At 35.0% G+C, this 25,121-nt stretch overlaps 2 pseudogenes; both read left to right on the top strand.

Moving 5' to 3' along the window:
- The first annotated feature begins 261 nt into the window (after positions 1-261).
- LOC120155978 lies at positions 262-1,514 on the top strand (annotated as a pseudogene).
- Positions 1,515-1,644: 130 nt separating this feature from the next.
- On the top strand, positions 1,645-12,356 carry LOC120155977 (annotated as a pseudogene).
- The last annotated feature ends 12,765 nt before the right edge of the window (positions 12,357-25,121 follow it).

The raw sequence follows: 25,121 nt of genomic DNA, 5'->3' as shown, positions 1-25,121 counted from the left end.
TTGTTTCATTCAGCAATTACTTCTGATCTATCACATCCGACTACTTAAAATAAAGGAAACATTGTTTCATTCAACAATAACAACTTAGAGAGAAAGAAGAAAGAAATCGACAAGAACAACTTAGCTTTCAACAAGAAAAAGAAAGACTTTAACTTCAATTGGAACAACTTAGCTTTCAACTTAGATTTCAACTTAGCTTTCTAGCCGTAGTTGAGCATTAAAGGCTCACATGTAACAAGTACTGGTGGGCTCGTGACCGCCATGCTAACTTCCCCAAGCCCCCGTGAGGGCAATCGTCCTCTTTTTGCTGCTAAATACATCAATGATTTCTACCTTCAACACTGCCCCAAAATCTTCCCCCAAGATGGGTAATTTATATCATTGATTTCCAAGTTTCAAATGAAAAATCTTACTGATTCTGATCCTGTTTGAGATTATATAACAGCTCACTGTTTGCACCAGTTAAAAACTTGTTTGCGCCAGTTACAAAATTGTTCAAATCTCTGTCTGGTCCGAAATATGATGGCGAATATCTTCACAATATCGTGAGGGAAAAGTTGGGAGAGACCAGATTGGACCAAACATTGACGAAGGTCGTCATCCCGACATTTGACATCAAGATACTTCAACCAACAATCTCCTCCTCCTACGATGATTCCCAGAATGTTTTGCTTTCTGATATCTGCATAGGAACTTCGGCTGCGCCAACATATCTACCGGCACATCATTTTGAAACCAAAGATTCAACTGGCCAAGTCAAAGAATTCCATCTTATTGATGGTGGAGGTTCTTCAAATAATCCCGTATGTGTTTATGCTTCTAATTCTTGGTGTTTCAATTCTCACAAAGAGATGTTTACTTACTAATCAAACGTGTCGTACAGACTTTGGTAGCCATGAGCGAAGTGGCTAAAGCAATCGCTCGCAAGAGCTCCGATTACGACCGTATAGAACCGAACGACTACGCTCGTTTCCTGGTGTTATCTTTGGGGACTGGTTCGCAGAAGTTGGAAGAGAAGTACGAAGCGCACAAGGCAGCAAAATGGGGTCTGTTGGCATGGCTGAACTATGAAAATTCAGCTCCATTGATTGATGTGTTCATGCAAGCAAGCAGTGACATGGTTGCTTTTCATCTCGCTACCGTTTTCGGAGCGCTTCACTGCGAGGACAGTTATCTCCGTATTCAAGATGATACACTGTCTGGAAAGCTGGCATCCATTGATATTTTTACTGAAGAAAACTTGGAGAATCTTGTGAAAATTGGGGAACAATTGTTGAACAAACCCGTTTCCAGGGTGGATTTGGGGACTGGGAAATTCTAGCCAGCTGATCAGGGTACAAATCAAGAGGCTCTCATCAGGTATTATATATATACATATTCTTCATTCAGGAATATGGTAATTAATGTTTCATATTGAATTTTTATTATTTTTACTTCTAAAAATATGCAGATTATCTCACGTGCTTTCGGAGGAGAAGGTGCTTCGGGAAATGAGATCACCCAAGGAAGTTTGAAAGAAGAAGAAGATGAATGATAATTTGGATCGAAAGTTTAAAAACCCAGCAATATAGTTGATTTTAGTACATGATAATTTCTAATATTATTATTTATTTTCGAAATTATTTTACATTTTTCCTTTGAATAATGTATATGTGGGTACCAGACATTTGTGATCCGTTAACTTCATTATCTAATTTAGTGAGCAATAAATTGAACACAGTATGTCAAATAAGTAATTTATTTGATTAGATTGTCAAAATTTCTCCAATAATGGTATGGGAAAAATATTTGTGAGATAATGTTGTTGGAGAATTAATGCTTAGATAGGGTGTTTGCTACAGTTCGGACGTAGGTCGCAGGGACTCCGGGCAACCAAGGAGATCGCCAACCAGTCCCTGCGAGCTGTGGTGAGTTGCTGAAGCTTTGCATGAGCCATGCACATAAGGGTAGGTCGCCATGCAAGCCCAACGACCAAGCCTTCACACCTGCTCGCCTACTCCCACTGTCCCCTGCATGTAGCTATAATAGTTGCATTATTACAGAATGATTCACGCCTGCATGCAACAATAATTGCTGCATTATTGCAGCCTTCAACACTCAAATAATTGTTGCAATAAACCAGGTGAGTTATATATTGGATATGGGGGGTTAACGCATGGAGCAGAAGAAAGAAAGAAAGAAAGAAAGAAAGGGAGAAGATAGAAAGGAAAGGATGAAGAAGAAAGGGAGATAAGTTCCAAACCTTCATCATGAGGTAATTTTTAATATTTAAATTAGTTTATTATATGAAATTATTAGTTTGTTAGTTTAGGGTTTAGGATAAACAAAATTTTAGTTAATTAGTTTGTTAGTATAAATTTTTAGTTTTTTAGTTTAAGTTATATTATATTAGTTTGTTAGTTTAAGTTATATATTATATTATATAAAAAATTAGTTAATTAGTTTCTTAGTTTAAGTTATATTATATGTAAAAAAATTATGTAATTAGTTTGTTGGTGTGTTTAAACATATATTAGGTTGTTTGTTGAAGTTGAAGTTATATTATAAAAATGTTAATTAGTGCTTAATTAGTTTGTTATTTTAACTAAGTTATATCATAATAAAGAAATAGTTTATTAGTTTAAGTTATATTATAATATATTAGATTATAAAATAATTTGTTTAATTTATTGTTGTTTAAAGAAATATTTTGTTTATACCTACAGGCATTATTCCACAACTTTTGCCCACATACAAATTGATTCGAAAAAAGAAAAAAGAAAGGAAAAGAAAGGAAAGGAAGAAGGCATAAATACACGAGTACTTTGTTATTTTTTGTTGTTGTATATGTGTAAATTAGTTAGTTAGTTAGTTTATATTAAATTATATAAAATTAATTTGTTTAATTTATTCCCGTTTAAAAATATTTTGTTTAAAAATATTTATTGTTGTTTAAAAAAATATTTTTTTTAATTTATATTAGATTATGTGTAAATTAGTAAGGAGTAAAAATTGAATCGAATATAATCTTAAAATTTATAAAAATTAATTAACAAATTTGTTTGATATTTAAAAAAAATAAAAATATTATCAAACTAATCACTATTATTACTAATCTTTACTAAATGATTAGTACCAAATCCATATCATTAAATATTTATAATAAATAATTATTAATAATAATTACTAAATCATATCATTACTAAATAATTAAATATCAAATCATTAGATTAATAATAATTATTAAATCATTATTAGTAATATTCTTATATAATATATATTTATTTAATGATTTATGAAATTATCTTATCTAATTTTTTAATCTAAATTTCTATATATTTTTATTTGTAGAGAAAATGAGCAACATTTTTTTTACGATTGTCCATTATAATGGACAGATTATGGAAAATGAGGTCGGAGTTGTTTCTCAGTCTGAAAAACTAATAAATATGATGTTCAAAAGAGACATCACATTTGTAGAAATGAAGTAGAAGATTGAAAGAAAAATTCGAGCTGCAGTTGATGGTTTGAGAAAAATTACAATTATGTCACGAAATAAGAAAATAAAAATATTATTTTCACATTTTTAAAATGTTGGAAAATAATATTTAATGGTTTAATTCCATGTTTAATTTGGACCGTTGGATTAAGGTGACTAAATTATAATTTTTGGAAATTGCAAGGGAAAAACGGTAAAGTGGAAAATTATTTGTTCATCTTTGACTATTGAAAGATGATAAGGCTGATATTTCTTTGATTTTGTAAATGATAAGGATAAGTATATAGGTTTTATGGTAATTATGAATTTTCATTAAGGGTAAATTGGTAATTTATCATATAATGAATTTTAAATTCATTATATGATAAAGAAAGATGAAGAATTATCAAGGACATTTCTTCATTTATGCAGATTGGACGTGGGATAGCTTCCAAGGCAAGAAAATATTTTATTTCCAATTTTTGAGCCAATTCATTTGGAATTGGAGTTATGCTGTGAAATAGGAAAGTGATCTACGCAAAAACGCTATTATTTTGTACCAATATTTATTTCTAATCTTGTTGGATTTCAAAAATCCTAAATCTAAGGGTTTATGTTCATGAAAGGGTTCATGAAATTGATGATGAATCTTGATGGTTTTTGAAGTTGTAGATTCATTTTCAAGCTTGATTTATGGTTATAACATGTTTAATATTCCTATAAATAATTCTTTAAAATTCGGTCAAAAGAGGAAATTGTAGAACTTTGTGTTCTGATGAGAGTTGATTAGATATTTATTTTAAAGATGTTAGAAGGTTGATTGAAAGTTGATTTCATGCTTGAATCGAATCAAAATAAAGCAAAATCATGAAAACATAGTTTTAAAGAATAAAGCATTCGAATATAATGTATTTGAGTGAGAAAAATTATGGAAAAATTATATAAGGTCTGGAAATATGTAGAAAGTATTCTACAAGCCTTAGAAAAATTTAGGGACCATTTTGTAATTTTTGAAAAGTTGGGAGACCAATTCGACAACTTTGGAAAAGTTGTGAATAGTTGTATATCTGTTTAATAATTGATGTACTACACTGGAAAATGCTGGAATTTTTTGTATTAAGAATCTAAGTGATAAAATGGTGAATGACCATTTTGAGTAAATTGGAAAAGTTGGTTCCAATGTTAAAAGGAATTATTAAGAGTTATGTATTTTGATAGAAAATGAGTTTCAAGTATATTATGGAGTTATTTCGGGATATGTTTATATTAGTACAATACTAACATATGTATCATTATGAATTTGTGATTTATACAGATCATGGTTGATTTGCGATTGAAACAAGTCAAGTATAGAAAGGGTTTATTGTGGAAAAAGTTAGGCATATATTTTGAAAGATATAAAGTGTCAAGGTGAGTGAAATACATGCATGAAATTATACATGGATGTTTTATACATCATCAGGAAGACTTGCGATAAGTCAACCTTGTTTATTGCAGCATAATATTATGTCATTTTTATAAATTGACATGACATTGATATGTCAAAGTATAATTATAATGCATTTATTATAGAAAATGTGATAATTTACCATGAATATTATTCCGGGTATGAATTGCCCAATGTTAAATGATATTGATATACTTTGCCATGGATGGATCAAATAAAATAAACTACATACCCAAGTAGGTTATTGAGGATCAGTGGTATTAATGGCATGCCATAGAGTCTAGCAGCTGCATATTAGGTAGCACTATAGTGTCTAGAGAAGGCACATAGTGCAGGCCTCAAAGTGTCTAATGAAGAAACAATACAAAACACTACGGTGTACAAGGTGGGTAAAACCCGACCTCAGCACTTTGGTGCAATATTTGACTCATATACTGGGTTCCTCATACAATTATATTTTGGATTATAGTTTATTGGTTAATAAATGGTAATCATGCAAATAAGCTTACGAGCTTATGGAATATGGCAAGTATATTGGTAAAATAAGTTTACGAGCTTATGGAATAAATGATAAGCATATTGGTAAAATAAGCTTACGAGCTTATGGAATAAATGATAAGTATATTGGTAAAATAAGCTTATGAGCTTATGGAGTAAATGATAAGTATATTGGTAAAATAAGCTTACGAGCTTATGGAATAAATGATAAGTATATTGGTAAAATAAGCTTACGAGCTTATGGAATAAATGGTAAGTATATTGGTAAAATAAGTTTACGAGCTTATGGAGTAAATGGTAAGTATATTGGTAAAATAAGCTTATGAGCTTATGGAGTAAATGGTAAAATAAGCTTATGAGCTTATGGAATAAATGGTAAGTATATTGGTAAAATAAGCTTACAAGCTTATGGGATAAATGGTAAGTATAATGGTAAAATATGGGATATGTTGGTAAAATGATCTTATGGCATTTTGAATTTGACATTGAAATTCATGCATGAATTGTATTGCACTGTTTATTGTTTTAATTGCCTCACTAAGTATATACTTAGCGTGTGATGGTTTTCACGCGTAGGTAAAAAGCCAGTAGTGGAATAAAGAGTTCAAAGTGACATCAAGCATCGAGGTGTATATTTTAATATCAGTAAGACATCCTTTGATGGAATTTGACTTAGATAGTGGCATGTAATTAATAATGTTCAATTTGTTTTGTTGAACAAATTTGGAAACAAAATGGTAACTTTATAGTGAAGAAAAGTTAAGTTTTTATATATATTTTGCTAAAATCACTGTAGCCCTTACTGTAGCAAATATTGTAGCAGTAAACAGGACCAACGTTAAAAAATTTCAGAATGCTACAGGGGTACTGATACCCTCACTATTCACTATTCACTATTCATGATACTATTCATAATAAAGAAATCTTTTGAATTAAATTTGTTATAACGAAACATAATTCATATGATATGATATTTTTATAATATCAGTTACTATTTTAAGAAAATAAATTTTAAATCGCTTTTGAATTGGAAAATGGTTTTAGAAATTCAGGTGACATCTATAATCTGTATAAGTATAATTATGCGGCTTATGGGTGTTACAGAGGTCAACCAAAGAGATGCGATTATATAGGGGTGAAGGTCATTCAAAAAACAAATGTCCTAATTTACCAAGATATAGGCCTCATTATTAATCATATATGTATTTCTATGTATTTATATATTTGATTTTGTAATAATGAACCTATTTTTGCAAGGAAATTTATGTAATTTTTGTTCTTAAATTATTAAATCATCGAATTGAAGTTGAATTTATGTTTTATAATTAATAATTATTAAATCGAATTTTGTTTTTTTAATAATATTTAAGTTCATTTTTAATTGAATTATTTATATTTTATTTTTATATTATCTTATTATAATTTTAAATAGTCGAATTTATTCAATTTAATATAATTTAAATCGAATTATTGCATCAAAACATGTGGCTTTCATTCAACAATTGTTTATGATATATTACATCCGACTCCTAAAATAAAGGGCCACAAACATTGTTTCATTCAATAATTATTTCTGATCTATCATATTCGACTACCTAAAATAAAAGAAACATTGTTTCATTCAACAAGAACAACTTAGCGAGAAAGAAGAAAGAAATCGACAATAACAACTTAGCTTTCAACAAGAAAGAAGAAAGACTTTAACTTCAATTGGAACAGCTTAGCTTTCTAGCCGTAGTTGAGCATTAAAGGCTCATATGAGACTAGTACTGGTGGGCTCGTGACCGCCATACTAACTTCCCCAAGCCCCAGCGAGGGAAATCGTCCTCTTTTGCTACCAAAGACATCAATGATTTCTACCTTCAACACTGCCCCAAAATCTTCCCCCAAGATGGGTAATTTATATCAATGATTTCCTAGTTTCAAATGAAAAATGTTACTGATTCTGATCCTATTTGTGATTATATAACAACTCACTGTTTGCACCAATTAAAAATTGTTTGCACCAGTTACAAAATTGTTCAAATCTCTGTCTGGTCCAAAATATGATGGCGAATATCTTCACAATATCGTGAGGGAAAATTTGGGAGAGACCAGATTGGACCAAACATTGACGAAGGTCGTCATCCCGACATTTGACATCAAGATATTTCAACCAACAATCTTCTTCTCCTACGATGATTCCCAGAATGTTTTGCTTTCTGATATCTGCATAGGACTTTGGCTACGCCAACATATCTACCAGCATATCATTTTGAAACCAAAGGTTCAACTGGCCAAGTCAAAAATTCCATCTTATTGATGGTGGAGTTGCTTCAAATAATCCCTTATGTGTTTATGCTTCTAATTCTTGGTGTTTCAATTCTCACAATGAGATGTTTACTTACTAATCAATCGTGTCGTACAGACTTTGGTAGCCATGAGAGAAGTGGCTAAAGCAATCGCTCGCAAGAGCTCCGATTATGACCGTATAGAACCGAATGACTATGCTTGTTTCCAGGTGTTATCTTTGGGGACTGGTTCGCAGAAGTTGGAAGAGAAGTAAGAAGTGCACAAGGCAGCAAAATGGGGTCTGTTGGCATGGCTGAACTATGAAAATTCAACTGCATTGATTAATGTGTTCATGCAAGCAAGCAGTGACATGGTTGATTTTTATCTCGCTATCGTTTTCGGAGTGCTTCACTGCGAGGAAAATTATCTCCGTATTCAAGATGATACACTGTCTGGAGAGCTGGCATTGATTGATATTTCTACTAAAGAAAACTTGGAGAATCTTGTGAAAATTGGGGAACAATTGTTGAACAAACCCGTTTCCAGGGTGGATTTGAGTTTTAAAAAGGAAACCGACGGAAAAGGGTGCTACTTTAATCAGGGTAGAAGTTGTTGAGTTCGCATAACCATCCCAGTCCTCCAAGAGGACGAGAAAGTCTCAGGGGTTTTGTAGGGACTCAGCAGGCCATTATAGTAGATCAATACAGAGTTCGAGCAGGGGTGGGAGTAGGTCCAGTCGCGTAGGATGCCATTGTATCAGTGGCAAGTTTTGGGGGATCATCAAGAGTGCCTTCTCAGCCGATATGTTCCCTTTATGGTAGGAGGCATCAAGGAGTTTACCGCTAAGGAAACAAAGGTTGTTATCATTATGGTTCCTCATAGCACTTTATCTGAGATTGCCTAGAAGCTCAGGGTGTAGACCAAACGTCGACTCGATCAGTTCAGAGGGGAAGAGGATTTGAGAGAGAAGAGAGTTCTTCATCTGGTCAAGCTAGTAGGGATGCAACTCAATCTGGGGCTAGTGTGGAGCCTAAAGTCGCCTCCCGTCTGTATGCGATTGAGCTAAGGATGATTGTGATGCAACCGATGAGATCTCATGTACCCTTACCCTATTTTCCTATTCTTCTAATCGTCATAGTCAACCCAGATCTACCCATTCCTCTATTCATCATGACCTAGTTTAGAAGAGAGAGTTTTAGTAGATGATCTTAAGATAGGGGTTCGAGTGTCTAGCCCTTTAGGATTAGATGTTCAAGTGGACAAGGTCCATCACAGATGCCTAGTAGAGATTCAGGGTGAAATCTTTCTCTAGGTATATTTTGGGACGAAATTTCTTATTAGTAGGGGAGAGTTGTAATACTTTGAATCCCAGGTCAATAATTCAAATTAACTCGAGACCCAGTCGAACCCATTTGATCTTCTAAATCTGTTTGGACCAATTTTTGAGGTATTGGGATCAAATTTGGCCCAAGAGTTAAAGGCAATTGATGTATTTTAACCGAGATAAAAGGAGAAAGACCAAAAGAGCAATTTAACCATTGTTTGTTTTAAAAGATCAAACCTCTTTATTTTATGTGTATTTTGCGTGAACCCAAGCTTACAAAAACACTTATCTTGTTTTCTAATTTTCTCTATTTTTTTTTTCCTTTTCAAGGGTGTGTTAAAGGATCAAGCTTTTTGAATTCTAATCCTAGTTTGAATCAACCAAGGTAAGAACCTTATATCCATCCCTCAAGCTTTTATTCAAGCCCCTAATCTTAAGTTTTGGTTATGTTTTTAAAATGGGGTTTTAAGAGGTTTAAGGGAGTTAAGAGATTTAAGTTTGTTATTAAAAATTTGAGATGGTTAGAGTATTCCTAACTTAGTTTCAAGTCCAATACAAGTTAGTAATCATTTTCTTACCTTTGTTTAGCTTAGGAAGTGAGAGAAAGTTCTAAGGCAAGGAGGAAACTAAAGGTGCCTCCTAGTTGATTTGAGAGAGGTTTAGCAGCAAAAGTAATCAGGTAACACACTCAAAACTTCCTCATAGAAATTGTGGGTCCTTAGAAATGTTTTAAGCTAGAGAGTTGTGTTATGAAGCTTAGGGATGCTTTTCATGGTAGATTTTATCTTTGATGTTATTAGCATGTATTACAACTTTATTTATGACCCCTATGATCACATAAAACATTAATAATCATTGGAAAACCTCAAGGTATATAAATTGGGGAGTTTGAGGGGTAATTTTGTGCCAAAATAGGGCATTGTTAAGAGTGAGTATCGATACTGTAAGAAGTAGTATCAATAATGTTCTTGTTAAGGACATAATATGAGATACCCTTACAGGAGTATAGATACTGAGGGTTCAGTATCGAGAACGGGGTGCTTGGTATCGATACCAGTTTTCTAGAATACCATTTTGATATCGGTACTCTAGGGGAGTATCGATACCTAGGGTTGAATATCGATACTTTCCACAGGAGTATCGATACTTCTCCTTTGTTTTTAAGATGAAATAGATAGAGGGTATCGATACCCTTAAGAGAGTACTGATACTAAAGGGATGGTATCGATACCGAGAGGCTTGTATCGATACCCAGGTATGTTTTTTGGCATGAAATTCAGTGACTTTAAGATGAGATGAGGTTTTCCAAAATCTTTATAATTACTCTCAAATAAAACTACAAGTGAGAACAATAATAATTTTTAATTTAAGGGTGTCAAATGTATAGAATCAGTTCGGGATTGTGCAAGGCACTTTAAGCTGACTAACTCGGGCCAAGGCCTGACACTTGCAAGGGGTGGGTTAGTTGAGGGTATTGACCGATGCAGAGATTCCAGGCACCATCCTCGGTAGACTAGAGGGGTGTGTGAGCTCCGAGATGCGAACCCTCAGCCGCACCATGATGTCTACCATAGAGTAGAGAGTGAGTATAAAATTATTTTCACTAATGCAGTAGACTTGATAGCTTGAGCATTTTAGTGATACTCTTTTAGTATGATCTAGTTATTAGTGTGGTACTGAGCTAGTTAGCTCATCGTTTGGAATTTTTTTACGCATATTAGGTGGAGTGTTAGAGGAGACTTTGAGTGACCAAGGTCCATATCAGGTGCATATCAGAGTACGTCTCAAACTTTTGAAGGGCATGTATATTTAAGACCCATTTGTATTGAGTCTTAACTTTAATGTAAAAGTTGGCCTGTAATTTTTTTTATGTAAATACTTGTTTTGGGTGTTCCCAGATGTAAAGTTCAATTATTTTTATGATTTTTTTCTTAATTAAAATGAATTAAATGGTCGTTTTAACTTAAAAGAAATGATGAATTTTTTATTAATTAAATGGTTTAAATGGTCGTTTCGAGTTAAAAGAAATATTTGACTATGGAGGCGACACCTTCTTTTTCTGTCATGGTGGGTAATGGCGAATGATTGGCTTGCAATGGAATAGTTAAAAAAGTTCCATTGGAAGCTATATGTCGATACGTAAAAGGATCGAGCAGACATATTAGAAAAAAACATAATAAAGTCTATTTCAGTAGGAAGATTTGAGAAAAGAATATCAAGAGCAGGTCCAGAAAAATTCAAGACTGAAAAGATCTTATGAGTATTGGAAAGATGAAACCAACAACCTGAAACTAAATTTGAAGGACATGATGATAGGATAAAGGCTTCCCAAAGGCAGTTATCAGAAAGTCAACACCAGAACAAGTTGGAGACCAAGATAACTGATTTGGAAAGATCCCTTCAAAAACAGTAGGAACATGATGACAAAACTATACCTGAATTGGAGGTCATCGTGGATAAGTTCAAGAAGCAGGCAAATGAGCTCCAAATAGTTCCTTTTGATGGAGGACTTCAATGGCATTTTCATTGGGAACAGGCTCAGCAAAGAGTGAAGGCTAGAGATGCAGTCATTCAAGACTTCTTAGAGCAGGTACAGAAAGTGGCACGCCACTTGCATGGTTTGGCAAGAGAAGTCAGGGTGGTTTGACAAGGTATTCAACAAGTGACAGAAGAAGAAGAAGACTTGTCAACCTATTAAAAGTCATTTGGAGTCTAGAGGATCTAGCTAGAATGTACCTTTGAATTTTTTTGGTCTCTTAGAAGTAACATTTTTGTCCCAATAAAGACTATTTAAAATAACAGACACATTTTGGATCAATGGCTCAAAAATTTCATGCATCATGCATTTTTTCATATTATTTGCATTTTTTTCATTTCTTTAAATTCAAATTAACTAATAGAAAACGTATCAAAAAAAGGAACAAACACTGGACACACCTCATCAAGAACTGACATACCTCATCCCCACAATACCCTACAAAGAAAAAGAAGATGGAAGAAAAGTTTGCTCAACTTGGAGAAAACATGCTGAGACTGCAAAAGGAGCTTAAGGAGAGAATAAGTCAAAATCAATAAAATACCCTGGATTCTATCACTAGGAACCAAGATTCATTGGTTGACCAGATTGTTGCAAGGTTTTCTAGCCTAATTAAATGAATACTCCTAGGACATGGGTTTCTGAAGGGGTGGTTGTACCATCTACTCAATAGTTGGTTATTTCACCTGGAATATTTCTAGGACATCAAGGGGATTCATCTTCTACAAAAGCACATGCCTCTGTAACCAACCCTCAAAATCATCTAGATGATTGCCAGGACTTCAAGGGGATACTAGCAACTGCAGATATCACATCCGGCTAACCTAACCCTCGTAAGTGTTAGCCCTCGCGCCCAAATTAGCCATCAAAGTACCTCGCACACATACTGTGGTGTATCCACATAAGGACATCACCTATGCTAACCCACCCCTCGTAAGTTTTAAGGCCTCAGCACATAGTTAGCTGCAGAAATGTCTTGCACACTTGCTTCAAATGTTCTCGAATATCCTATACCATTAGACGATCATCACTGCCTAAACTGGACTGATGCGACTATACATGTATACCTAAGGCCTAGAGGCCACATGAAACTGACATTGCTAACTGACTACTCGTGAGTGTTCGGGCCTCGTTCCCTCACTAGCTGAAGTGCCTCACACACTGACAATGCCCCACTAAGGAAACTAAGGAAACCTAGGTATACACTAGCATAACTGGATTCATTAAAAGGAGGCTATCCTCTCACGAGATGATACCTTTCTCATTCTTTACCTAGAACGTTACGCGAAGGCTTATAGGTCTGTTACTATTGTTATTTAATACACTGGTCCATTATAGTCACTCACTACTTATGGGTATTTTAATCACTTTCTAGCACTAGCAAAGTCTATGCATTCTTGGGGTTTAACAATTATTTTTATGGTTGTTGTACCATCTGCTAGACTGATATCCGACTCAGGTTCAACACTGGGTAGCAATACTCTGATCGCCCTCTTTGAACTTCCTTTCAATACCCTCAAATTGAAAGGACAATTTACACCTACAAGGTTCACTGACGTTCTCGAAGCCCACGCTTTTTGTTATTTCTGAATCTGATTGGCTCATTGTACCACTGGTCAGTACATTTCCCTGCCATAATCCCTGTTCTCAACTATCCATATACATGCTCGACTAAAAATATTTCAGCTTATTTCACTTAGTATTGTTGCATCCATTGTAACTCACCTTTAAACATATTCATTAACACTTATTCTAGTGTTTTACACATAATTGATCCCATTTATGATCATACTATGGGTCTAGGGCCTCCAGGGAAATATTTTAGGCCTTTTTTGACATTTTGGGCATGGGTTTTGAAACCACTTTAGGGTGCTTTCGTAACTATAGTGAAAATTTGTATGGACAAGGGGTTTCAAAATCAGCTAGGGGGTTTCAAAAATTCTGTAGTAGATTGCCCTATTTCATATGAGAAAGCTTATGTAGGGTATTTAGGGTCATCTAGAACTATAAAAACACTAGTGTTCTTTAACAAAAATATCATCTCTGGCAAGAACAAAGATAAACCCTAATATACACAATTACTCAAATCTTTAACAAGCATTATGGTTTATGAAAATCATGATAGCACAAAGAATTAGAAATACACTACCTTAGTGTTTGAATCCCGAAATGAAGCTTATTTAGTTAGCAAAAACCCTCTCCAGTGTCTTGGATGAAAACCCCCCAATTCTCTTGTAACAAAAGAACCCAAAGCTTAAAATCACTAAAACAATGTTGTTGGAGGGATTAGAAAAAAAATTAAAGCTTAAAAGAAGTAGTAAATGGCTCAAGGGACTTACCTTTGACTTATGGAACTTGGAGACGAAGAAGAGAGGAAAATGAGAAGGAAATAAGAAATAAAGAAAATAAGAAGATGAATAGAAATATAAAGCCTCCATTTTTTTAAATATGTGGTAATAGAACATTTGGTCCTTCGTCATCCCTCTACTATTTTAAAACCTCATTTTTACTACTAATCGGGCCTGATTCAAGCCCAATTAAGCCAAATGACTTAAATTATGAAATAAATTGGGTCCTCTTGCCTCTCGAGCGAACCCGAAACTACTAGCCCATAATTTAGGGTGTTACAACTCTCCCCTTCTTAAAAGAAATTTCGTCCTCAAAATTTACTCAGTCCAAACAAGGACACCTCCCTAGGTCAAGCACTTAGGACCCTCGAAATATCTAACTCATATCAAAGTTGATCCCCGAGAAATAAGTTCTCAAAACTTGGCCTCAAATACTCACAACTGATCTATGACTCTTTTTTTCCTTAGGGTGTTATTTGCTTCGAACCTTAAGTTACAACCTTTGCGAAGTGGAAAACTGTCGAGTCTTACTCTAGTTTTCCTAACACTGAATACTTAGAACATTTAACAAGAAAAACACTACTCCACGACTCGAATACTATCAACAAAAACCTCCTCTGTCTAACCTTTTTTAATCGAGTTAACTCATTGTATAACCTGATAACCTCCATTATCTACAGAACATAGGAAATTTTGAGATCTTACGACACTTGTCAAACTGTTTCAATATCATCTATTGGAGATATGAAAAAAATTCTTTATTTCCTAACATCGATATCTAAATGTCTACTACGTCATTGTGATTTAATACTCATCTATGCCCAAGATTTTTCTCACTTTCCTGGTAGTTTACATAAGCTCTACTCATCTAATCGCACATTTAAGGTACTCACAACTTAAAATTGGTCACTTTCCCCATGAAACAACGACATATTTCTCTCCTGAAAGCACGCCTCACAAACAGAGATCTCTCATAACCATTCTTTGACATAAGGGTTCTGAGGCTCTACGTCTTACATTCACTATCACTTACCACCATTGAGCTGTGCAATAACGACTAATGCTAGTCAAACGATGCTTAATACATTTGATCTCCTTTAGTCTGAAGTACCGAAATCCATGATACTATGCAATGCTACCTACTGTTGTGTGTTGTATATGGCTCATACTCATATATCAACACAAAGACATCACTGACGAGGATTAGCTCACTTAGTGATTCACTTATTATTTGTGCATGAATGCACACTGAAGAAACCAAAGGGTTCTCTGATCCTCGAGACTCGTAACTCAATATCCTAAATGTAGTGCCTTTAGTACTTAGGGTGGAATTTCGAAACTACTGCATCAGAACATACACCCTACTAACTTACTCCTCGTTGGCCATTGCGTCCAGTTAGCACCTGAAGTGCCTTGGCACTAATTGAGATACATCATGATATTTCTGGATAGGAGACTTGGGTATTGTTAATGCTCTTGCGAAGATCCTTATTTTTAATGTTAAACGTGGAATTTATAGCTTGGTATGGGTCGGTTAGACGAACCCTTCCAACTTGTTGCACGAAAATCCTTATGGTTTTATATCTAAATTAGAAAACCCACACATATATCCCCTATATAACACAAAAGGGTGGAAGATTATGCCTCTTTACATTTTCTTAGAGTTGACCTTTCACTCAGCTAGGAACAACCACTCATTCTCCCATCTCTAAACCCTCCATCTAGACACTCACATACTCACGCTCGGATTCTATATATGAATACTCTTCCTACTTATATCACTTAACACCACCAAATATTGTATGCTCTTACGCCTGCTGAAGCCAGATGAAAAACTAAGATAATTGAAAACATACTGACATCAACATCCTGACCCTATAATTTTAAACTGATAGGTAAGATCACGCATTATCAAACTAGGAATGGGTTAATCCGCTCCTCTGCACTCTTACTCGGGCTTCGAACTAACACCTCTGTCGAAAGGTTCTTTTATCTTGACGATCTAATGGGATCACTCCCCTCGATTGAGTTGACATATCACCATCCAAACTATAACATTCTCTATAGAGCCTGTAGCACTTCCTCGATGATATACACCAATAACATTTTCTAGAAAGCCTGTAGCACTTCCTCGATGATATTTGCCACAATGCTCACACTCTAAATACTGCAAGACTCTACCAGAGTCTCCAAATCTCACCACAGACAGAGAAACTGGTTGTCTCCTACGAGACTCTACATCTGACCCAACGGGAGTTACAAAGTTGATGTCACTATTCTTTGCTCTCGTAAAACTCTAGTTCTCTCCACGGTTGATTACGGTAGGTTTACTGGTACACCAATCCTCAAACTTGGGGCGCTGGACTCACCGAACATACAATTCCTCATACTTTTCATTCTTTCTACAATCTTAGCTCATCGTACCAACGCTAAATATACTCTAGGTGGTCTGCCACCAACTACTTAAGGATCTTTATACGAAGTCCCTCAAGAAATCTCTTGCACATTAAGGACTCGGTCAAAACTAACTCTGGAGCGTAGTAACTCAATCGAAGAAATTATCTCTCGTACTCATACACTGAGTGGTATCCCTGAACTAGCTGATAGAACTACCTCCTCAGACCACTCTTGGAACTATCGACCATAGTAAAAATCTACAACATAGATTAAGGAAGGAAACACCATCAAGATTCCAGACTTATACAAGCACTTTCACTACCTAGGGGCATGTATTCATTGACATCTTAGTAAGTCCGACATATAGGTCCTTGGATCGACAAAATTTGATGCTCTAATACCACTAAATGTAATACCCTTAACTCGATTGAGTCTAAAGTGCCACAATGGGCTATCGAGGCAAACACTGAATTTTAAAATATGCTTATTTTCTTTTAAAACATAGTCAATGGTATCATACAACACATAAAATAGTTATTAAAGCATTTTACAAACTAGAGCTCCATGACACATAATTTAAAATAAAAAAATACATCTTGATGTTTATTACTCAAATACATAAGTAAGGTTATATGAATACATGCCCACTAAAGATATAGTACAATACTTTAAAGTATATGCTGGAAGGCCTAATATGACTATGCTCTACAAATTGCTCCAACTACTAACCTACGAACAGAAAACATCTAGAGGCTAGGCATACAAAGCCCAACAATATAATCGATAATTTAGAGTAGCATTAAGAGTCTAATAAAAGTAAGTGTGCTAAAGATTAGGTACTAAGAAGTAGGCACATACATGATCTTGATCAAATGATATTTACTTAAGGTTTAACTGATTTTCACTGAAATAGGGGTCTCACGCTTCCCTTAGTCCTCGGACAAAGGTATCACCATGAGTATGCCTTCATCGGGTCTCCACTTAGACTGACTCAACTTTGAATTATTTGAATGAAACTCTGACTCTCTTGTGAATTATTTATATGCAATATTAACTAGTATTTGGTCTCACAAAGCCATCAGACACTAACAATTACATATATCATGAGTGTTAGGCCTCGCGCCCAAATTAGCCGTCGAAATGCCTACGCACTTACTATGGTGTATTGGGTAAAGACATCACACCTACCAACCCACCCCTCGTGAGTGTTAAGCCCTTAGCACATAGTTAGCCACAGAAGAGCCTTGTGTACTTGCTTCAGGTGTTCTCAGATATCCTATATCACTAGTCGGTCGTCACCACCTAAACTAGACTGATGCAACTATACATGCATACCTAAGGCTCATAGACCATATGAAACTGACATCGCTAATTGAATCCTCGTGATTGGTTGAGCCTTGTGCCCTCTCTATCTCATGAAGTTCCTCGCGAACTAACAATGCCCCACTAGGGAGGCTATCCTCTCACTCGATGTTATCTTTCTCGTTCTCTACCAATAATGTTAAGACAAGGCTTATAGTTATGTTACTAGTTCTTTATTACACTGCTCCATGCTGGTCACTCACAACTTAAGGGTATTTTAATCACTCTCTGCCTCCAGCGAAATCTCTATACATTCTTGGGGTTTTATGATGATTTTCATAGTTTTGTTCACTGGTTGTACCATCCGCTAGCCCGATACTTGACTCAGGTTCAACATTGGATAACAACACTCTTATCACCCTCATTAAACTTTCTTTCAGAACCCCTCAAATTGAAAGGATGACTTACACCTCCTAGGTTCACTAACGTTCTTGAAGCCCACTTTTTTTATGATTTCTGAATTTTACTTTAGGGGGTTTTGAAACCTCAATGAAAATTTGCATTCTAGACAAGGGGTTTTAAAATTAGCTCGGGGGGTTTTGAAACCTCTATAGTAGATTGCCTTGTTAAATAAAGCTTATCGGGTCATCTAAGGTCATCTAGCACTATAAAAACACTAATTTTTAACAAAAAACATCGTCCATGGAAAGAATCAAAGATAAACCCTAATATACCCAATTACTCAAATCTTCAACAAGCATTATGGTTTCTAGAAATCATGACACCACAAAGGATTAGAAATACACTACCTTGGTGTTTAGATATTGAAATGAAGCTCCTTTAGGTAGCAAAAACCCTCTACCAAGTCATGGATGAAACCCCCCAATTCTCTTGCAACCAAAGAACCCAAAGCTTAAAATTACTAAAATGATGATACTGGTGGGATTAGGAACGAAATCGAAGCTAAAAAGTAGGAAATTGTAACACCCATAACCCATATACCCATAACCCATATACGTTTCGAAATATGAGTTAAGATGTTACACTAAACATTCAGATGTTATTTGCATAAAAACCTTTAAAATTTTTGTTCCATTATGAAACTTCCATTTCACAGTTTAAACTATTTTTTAAATAATATATAATCATAAAATAATAATTTATCATCCACATCAAAACCAATCTTAATTAGCAATTAGGCAGTTCAATGTTGTTTCATAAACTATGTAAAACTGCCTAAACACTGCTTAATTTAAAAATTGTTTAAATAACTATTTAAAACATAATATCATATATAATATTCATTCATGGCTTTAGATATATGACAACTGTCATTTTCGATGTCAAAATAAATTCCTTATTCTCGGTTAATAAATAAGGAAATTCTTAGAAAGAAAAGTAAGGGTCGAATCCACAAGGACTTAGAAAATCACAAATGTTTAAATGGTTTTAACCAGGCGAAAAATAGTAAAATGGGGGGTTTGGTAAAATGAAATTAAAATGGTAAAAATAAATAAAACAAATTTAAATAAAAAATAAGAGAATAAAGTTTGTGAATAAATACGGTAAAAATAGCCTCAAGCTTCGCTTTGACTCAATTTCCTTTAGATCATCGAATAAGATTTTCTCTTCGGGATTCACGTCGGTTAATTTGTCTACAAGGGCTATCCCCGTGACTTATCTTGTATACCGAATACCCAAGGCAACCTTTGATTCCGACTTCGAGAATTGATTCTATCAACATCAATTGGCGTAGATCAATTACCGTTTAAGTTCGTGGCGATCAACTCAGATTGTTGCTTCAATAAACGTCAATTCCGATCTCAATTCCTTCTTGGCGAAGCCATCTCGCCAAGTGTGTTCCCAGGAAGTCGAATTTTCTTTCTATAAGCCGAATCTTCCTCCTACACATTTAATCACAACAAACTCTTGACCAAAATCGATCTTTGATTTTGAAAACTGTTTTGATTTTGAAAAATAAGCGTAGAGATTGAGAGAGATATTCTGAAGATGTTAAGGGTCTGTTTCAATTCTCCCGTTGGAATGGAGTCATCGCATCAGCTCTCAGCTTATGAAAAGTTTAGCTAAGCATGAAAAAAGTCATACTTAGCATAAAAAAAACTTGAAAATAAAGAAAAATAAAAACTTGAAAAGTAAAAAGAAAAGGCTTTAATAAAACAAGAGAGAAAAGAAGATTGTAGTTTGAGTGATGAGTTTAGGCTTACCCCAAGTGGGTTTTTAATTTAAATTCAAATTAAACTAGTCTGACAATGCAACTCTGCTCGTCAATCTTCCAGAAGGCGTGCGGAGGAAGTCTTCTAGAAACCGTCGCTGACTGGACCTTCTAGAAACCGTGTCATGCCCAGAGTCGTGCCCATGTCTCTAGCTGTGATCAAATAATAAAAAAATGCAGAATGCACCCGTTTTGTCTTTAATTCTGAAAAGTAATGACCTGCACGAAAACAAACATAACACGACCAATTTAGCAGTAATAATTCCACAAAACCAAAGAAATAACGAGCAAAGATTGAAGATTTTGAAAACTCATCAAATTCCCCCTCACTTATCTCATGCTTGTCCTCAAGTATGATTTAATCAAATAAGTCAAAAACTTCATTAAACGTTCTTTTGTCAGGTTTCACATTCGAGGAAGCAAGGTAGAGACCACAATAACAATTCAGGTCAAAAAATCAATCAATTGGACATAATTAATTAAAACAAGTTAAGTGCAATTGTAATATCCATTCATTCGTCAATCTAAATGCTCATTACTCAATGCCTTATGGGGATTCACTCAAATCACTCAATGTGTTTGGGGTAAAGAAACGCTTAATGTCAGAATCGACATGATATTACCATAGGCCTGCAAATAAATCAAATCTCCACTACTAATAAGAACAAGATGTATAAATCAAATGATCTTTTATTGGTTGTAATGGGGCTTAAATAAAGGTGGGGAAAAAGGCTAAATATATGGCTAAATATTCAAGGCAAGGAACTAACAAATAATAATTTCAACTCCATCAAAACATTAAGCACAACGAGATAAAAAGTCAAATTGTCAAACAACAAAATTCTTTTCGGAATGCATTTGATTTTTTTCTTTTTCACACTTTTGTTGTTTTGTTTTCCATTTTTTTTGTCTTTTATTTCTTTTTCCTTTTTTTAACAACATTTTTTTCTCTTTTCCGAACTGTTGTTTTCTCTCTCTTTTTTTAATGGAGCATACTTCGGATAACTGTTCACTTGTCCTAAAAATGGTAAAAAAAGAGGGATAAAATAAAAAAAAAGTCTCGGGTTTATGAATATGGTGAAAACAAAGAAGCGGAATATGCTCAAAAGTCGTTAACTAAGGGAAAAAATGCATGGGTAGGCAATTTAGTGGGAAACGAATGGTTAATCCTAAAGTGCCAAATCATCTTTAAGCATCATGTTCATGTGTAATCTCGGTAGTATTTAACATGCAAGTTCTAGAATATCAACGCCAAATTCGACACACTCAATCCAATAAAATGAGAGCGAAAATGATATGCTCGTAAAGGCTCAAATCTCACCAAATTGTTTCATGCATTGAGCTAATTACATTTCAACCAACGAAGTCATGGCATATAAAAAAAACACCAACTTATCACAATTCATGTTATTCGCTATCAAGAACATCCTAACCTAAATCATCATCTGTTCCCAAACAAGCTTAGCATTCCAAAAATATTCAACAAGACAAAGAAATTCAACGAAATTTTCGTAAATCCAATCAACACATACTAGAATCAAAACATATAGATAAGCAAAAGGAAAATTCAATCCTACACTCTACTCCCCTCACTTAAAGCGTTTTGCCTCAAAATGTAAAACTAAAGTTTAAGAGAAGGAATAGAGTACTCCACAGATTATGCTACCGACCACGACCATGGTGAGAGGCGAAGAAGTGGGTGGCTCGGGTTTGATGTCGTGAACTATAAGCATGTCAGGTTATGTCGTTGGTGGAAAATCGGCTTTGAAATCCTCTGTAAAACCATAAACTGGATGGTACATTAGTAATAGTTGAATGCAAATATGATCAGAATTTACCTCCAGAGTATTTTAAGATGTTGTCGAATGCATGGAGCACGACAGAAAATCTGACGGGTATGGACGAGAGAAAGAGGATCAGGTGGTGGCGGAAGGGAGTCGAAATCGCTCGGGATGGCAACAGAAGCCGGAACATTGAGGCGGCGACGTCCACCAAGGACGGCGGGCGAATGAGTTGTGGCATCGCCCGACTGGTTTCCTGTGCACACCATTGTGGATGGAGAGGAGTAGACGGGTTGAAGCACGTTAGCACGAATGGAATAGTTTGGGAAAATCGACGAGGCGAAGAAGGGATGATATGTATTTTTTTATGATCGTTTTAGAGAAGATGAAAAGAAGTTGGGGTTTAATTTGGTTCTACTGTGCATGGGGGGTGTTTGGGTTTGAATAAAATTTTGTTTTGATGAGAATAAAAGGGATTTTAAAATTAAAAGGTGAAGTGATAGAAAAAGAGGTTGGTTCCACGATCAAAGAGAAAATAAAGATAACAGATAGGGCGGTAAAATGTCTCAAAAAGAGGGGGAAATGTGATTTGGGTTTTGCTAATGTGCGTCAGACTCCATAGAGGTGTGCTAACGTGCGTCGTTTTTAATGAAACGGTGTGCACGGTCTTGAACGAATTCTGCCAGAGTTTTGCACAATTTTTACTGCTTCTCGAGTAAGATTTTTGCACTGTTCGAATATAATTTACGCGAACCTTCTTCGTTTAAGCTTGAATAAAATTATTTGGATCTTGCAAAATAAAATTAAAAATTAAACAAGGCATGCTTAATCGAAATAAAAATTTTACAGAATTAAAAACAATGGGTTGCCTCCCATAAAGCGCTTTATTTAATGTCATTATCTCGATGACCTGGTTCAGACTACACGTTCCGTGACAGACACTTCCACTTCATTCACTTTTTCCAACTAAGAAGTTTCTTATGAGAAATTCAAAAATTCCCATAAAGATTTCTTCAAATATTTCCCAAATTAAAAATCCTGTCGAAAAGAATGGCCGACAAAACATCTTTTTTACCAAAAAATGATTTCTTCAAATGATTCCTCGATGATTTTGACTTAATTTTTGGTGTCTGCAAAAGGGAAGGTAAATCTTTAGTTTTTAAAGGAGTTAAGATCAAATCTGAATCAACAACTGAAATATTTTTCAAGTCCCTTATGTAATCTTTTTTATCATCCGATTTCCTATATAAATTATCAACAAAATTATATTCAACATCAACAAGCTCAGTAACGCCAACAAAATCAATACTATGCACGTTATCCAGATATCTCATTGCTTTATAAACATTAAATTTTACGATCTCACCGTCGAACTCCATAGTAAGAATACCGTTTTGAACATCAATTTTTGTATTTGCCGTGCTCAGAAAGGGACGACCGAGGAGGATTTCAGAACCATTGTGGCTACGATCATTTTTCATATCAATCACATAAAAATCAGCAGGGAAAATTAAGTCTCCTACCTCTACTAGAATATTTTCTATGAGTGCTTCAGGATGAATAATTGATTTGTCGGCGAGCTGAAGTGTAACTCTCATCTCCTTCAAAGGCACGATGGAAATTAAATTATAGACGGAGAGAGGGATTACATTGATAGAAGTACCTAGATTGCACATGGCTCATTTAATCCTAACTTTACCAATTTTACAGGGTATTACAACATACCTTGGTCTTTCAGTTTCGGTGGTAACTTTCATTGAAAAATAGCTGAGACATGCTCTCCCAAATTTACCTTCTCGTTTCCAGTCAGTCGCCTTTTATTACTGCATAGATCTTTAAGGTATCTGGCATACCTCGGTACTCTCTGGATTTTATCAAGAAGTGGAATATTTATTTCCACTTTCCGTAATACATCCAAGATTTCTCTCTCCTCTGATTGCTTGAATCTTTCAGGAAACTGAGGCGGAATGTCATAGGGAGATGGCGTAGAATTAATTTTCGATTCATCTTCATTCTTTTCTCGGGATTCTGTGTCAACTGATTCTTCTTTCTACTTGGAGTTCAAATTTTCTTCTTTCTTCCGAGATCTTGTGCTTACTTCCTTTGGGTATGGTTGTTCAACAATTATACCACTTCGGAGGATGATGGCGCTAACATTCTCTATATGATTCGGCTCATTTTGTGATGATAGCCTCCTTTGTGACTCTAATCTCCTCACAGTTTGAGTCAGTTGGCTCATCTGCTTGTCTATCTCTTGGAAGTGGGCTTCAGTACGAATCTGAAATTTTTCCTGGGAAAGTGCTAACCTCTCGACAATTGATTCTAATGATGTCTTATGCGGCTGTTGTGGTGGTGGAGGTGGTCTCGCTTGATAACCTTGATTCGGTCTTGAGTTATGAGCATAACTGAAGTTCGGATGATCCCTCCATCCTGGGTTGTATGCATTACCGTAGGGATTCTAAGCTCTTTGGGGAGGAGACCATATGAAATTCCTTGAGATGTTTGTGTGGATCCTCGTTCGATAATCCGCGAAATGTAGGGAGGAGATGAATAAGGCCAGCTTTCAGCTGGTACAAAGTTTTGCCTTGGGGAAAATCAATGCTCAGAGGTACTTGTTCAGTAGGTGTTGCGGCTAACTCCCGGATAGTAAGATCGACCATCGAATTTATATTACTTGAATTTGAATCTTCTTCTAGATTTGTTTGTTGTCTCTTTCTTTCCCGAAGCATCTGTGTCACGAGTATCCTAACTTTGTCTTCAATCTCTGGGTCATACTCCACTAATGCTCCCGGATTAAACCATGGTCATAAATCAGAAGCAAATAAAATTAGTAACTTTGGCGAAGTCCCCGTCAACGACGCCAATTTGACAACTGTCGTTTTCGATGTCAAAATAAATTACTTTTTCTCGGTTAATAAATAAGAAATTCGTAGTAAAGAGAAGTAAGGGTCGAATCCACAGGACTTAGAAAATCACAAATTAATGTTTGAATGGTTTTAACTAGGCGAAAAAATAGTAAAATGGGGGGTTTGGTAAAATGAAATTAAAATGGTAAAAATAAATAAAAGCAATTTAAATAAAAAATAAGAGAATAAAGTTTGTGAATAAATACGTAAAAATAGCCTCAAGCTTCGCTTTGACTCAATTTCCTTTAGATCATTGAATAAGATTTTCTCTTCGGGATTCACGTCGGTTACTTTGTCTACAAGGGTTATTCCCGTGACTCTATCTTTTATACCAAATACCAAAGGCAACCTTTGATTCTGCTTCGGGAATTGATTCTATCAACATCAATTGTCGTAATCAATTACCATTTAAGTTCGTGGTGTTCGATTCGGATTGTTGCTTCAATAAACATCAATTTCGATCTCAATTCCCTCTTAGCGAAGCCATCTCGCCAAGTGTGTTCCCAGGAAGTTGAATTTGCTTTCTATAAGCCGAATCTTCCTCCCACACATTTAATCGCAATAACCTCTTGACCAAAGTCGATCTTTGATTTTGATAACTATTTTGATTTTGAAAAAATA

Source organism: Hibiscus syriacus, unplaced genomic scaffold (genome assembly GCF_006381635.1).
Source record: "Hibiscus syriacus cultivar Baekdansim isolate YM2019G1 unplaced genomic scaffold, ASM638163v2 tig00111210_pilon, whole genome shotgun sequence".
Classification (NCBI taxonomy): domain Eukaryota; kingdom Viridiplantae; phylum Streptophyta; class Magnoliopsida; order Malvales; family Malvaceae; genus Hibiscus; species Hibiscus syriacus.
This window is presented reverse-complemented; position numbering and strand designations above follow the sequence as displayed.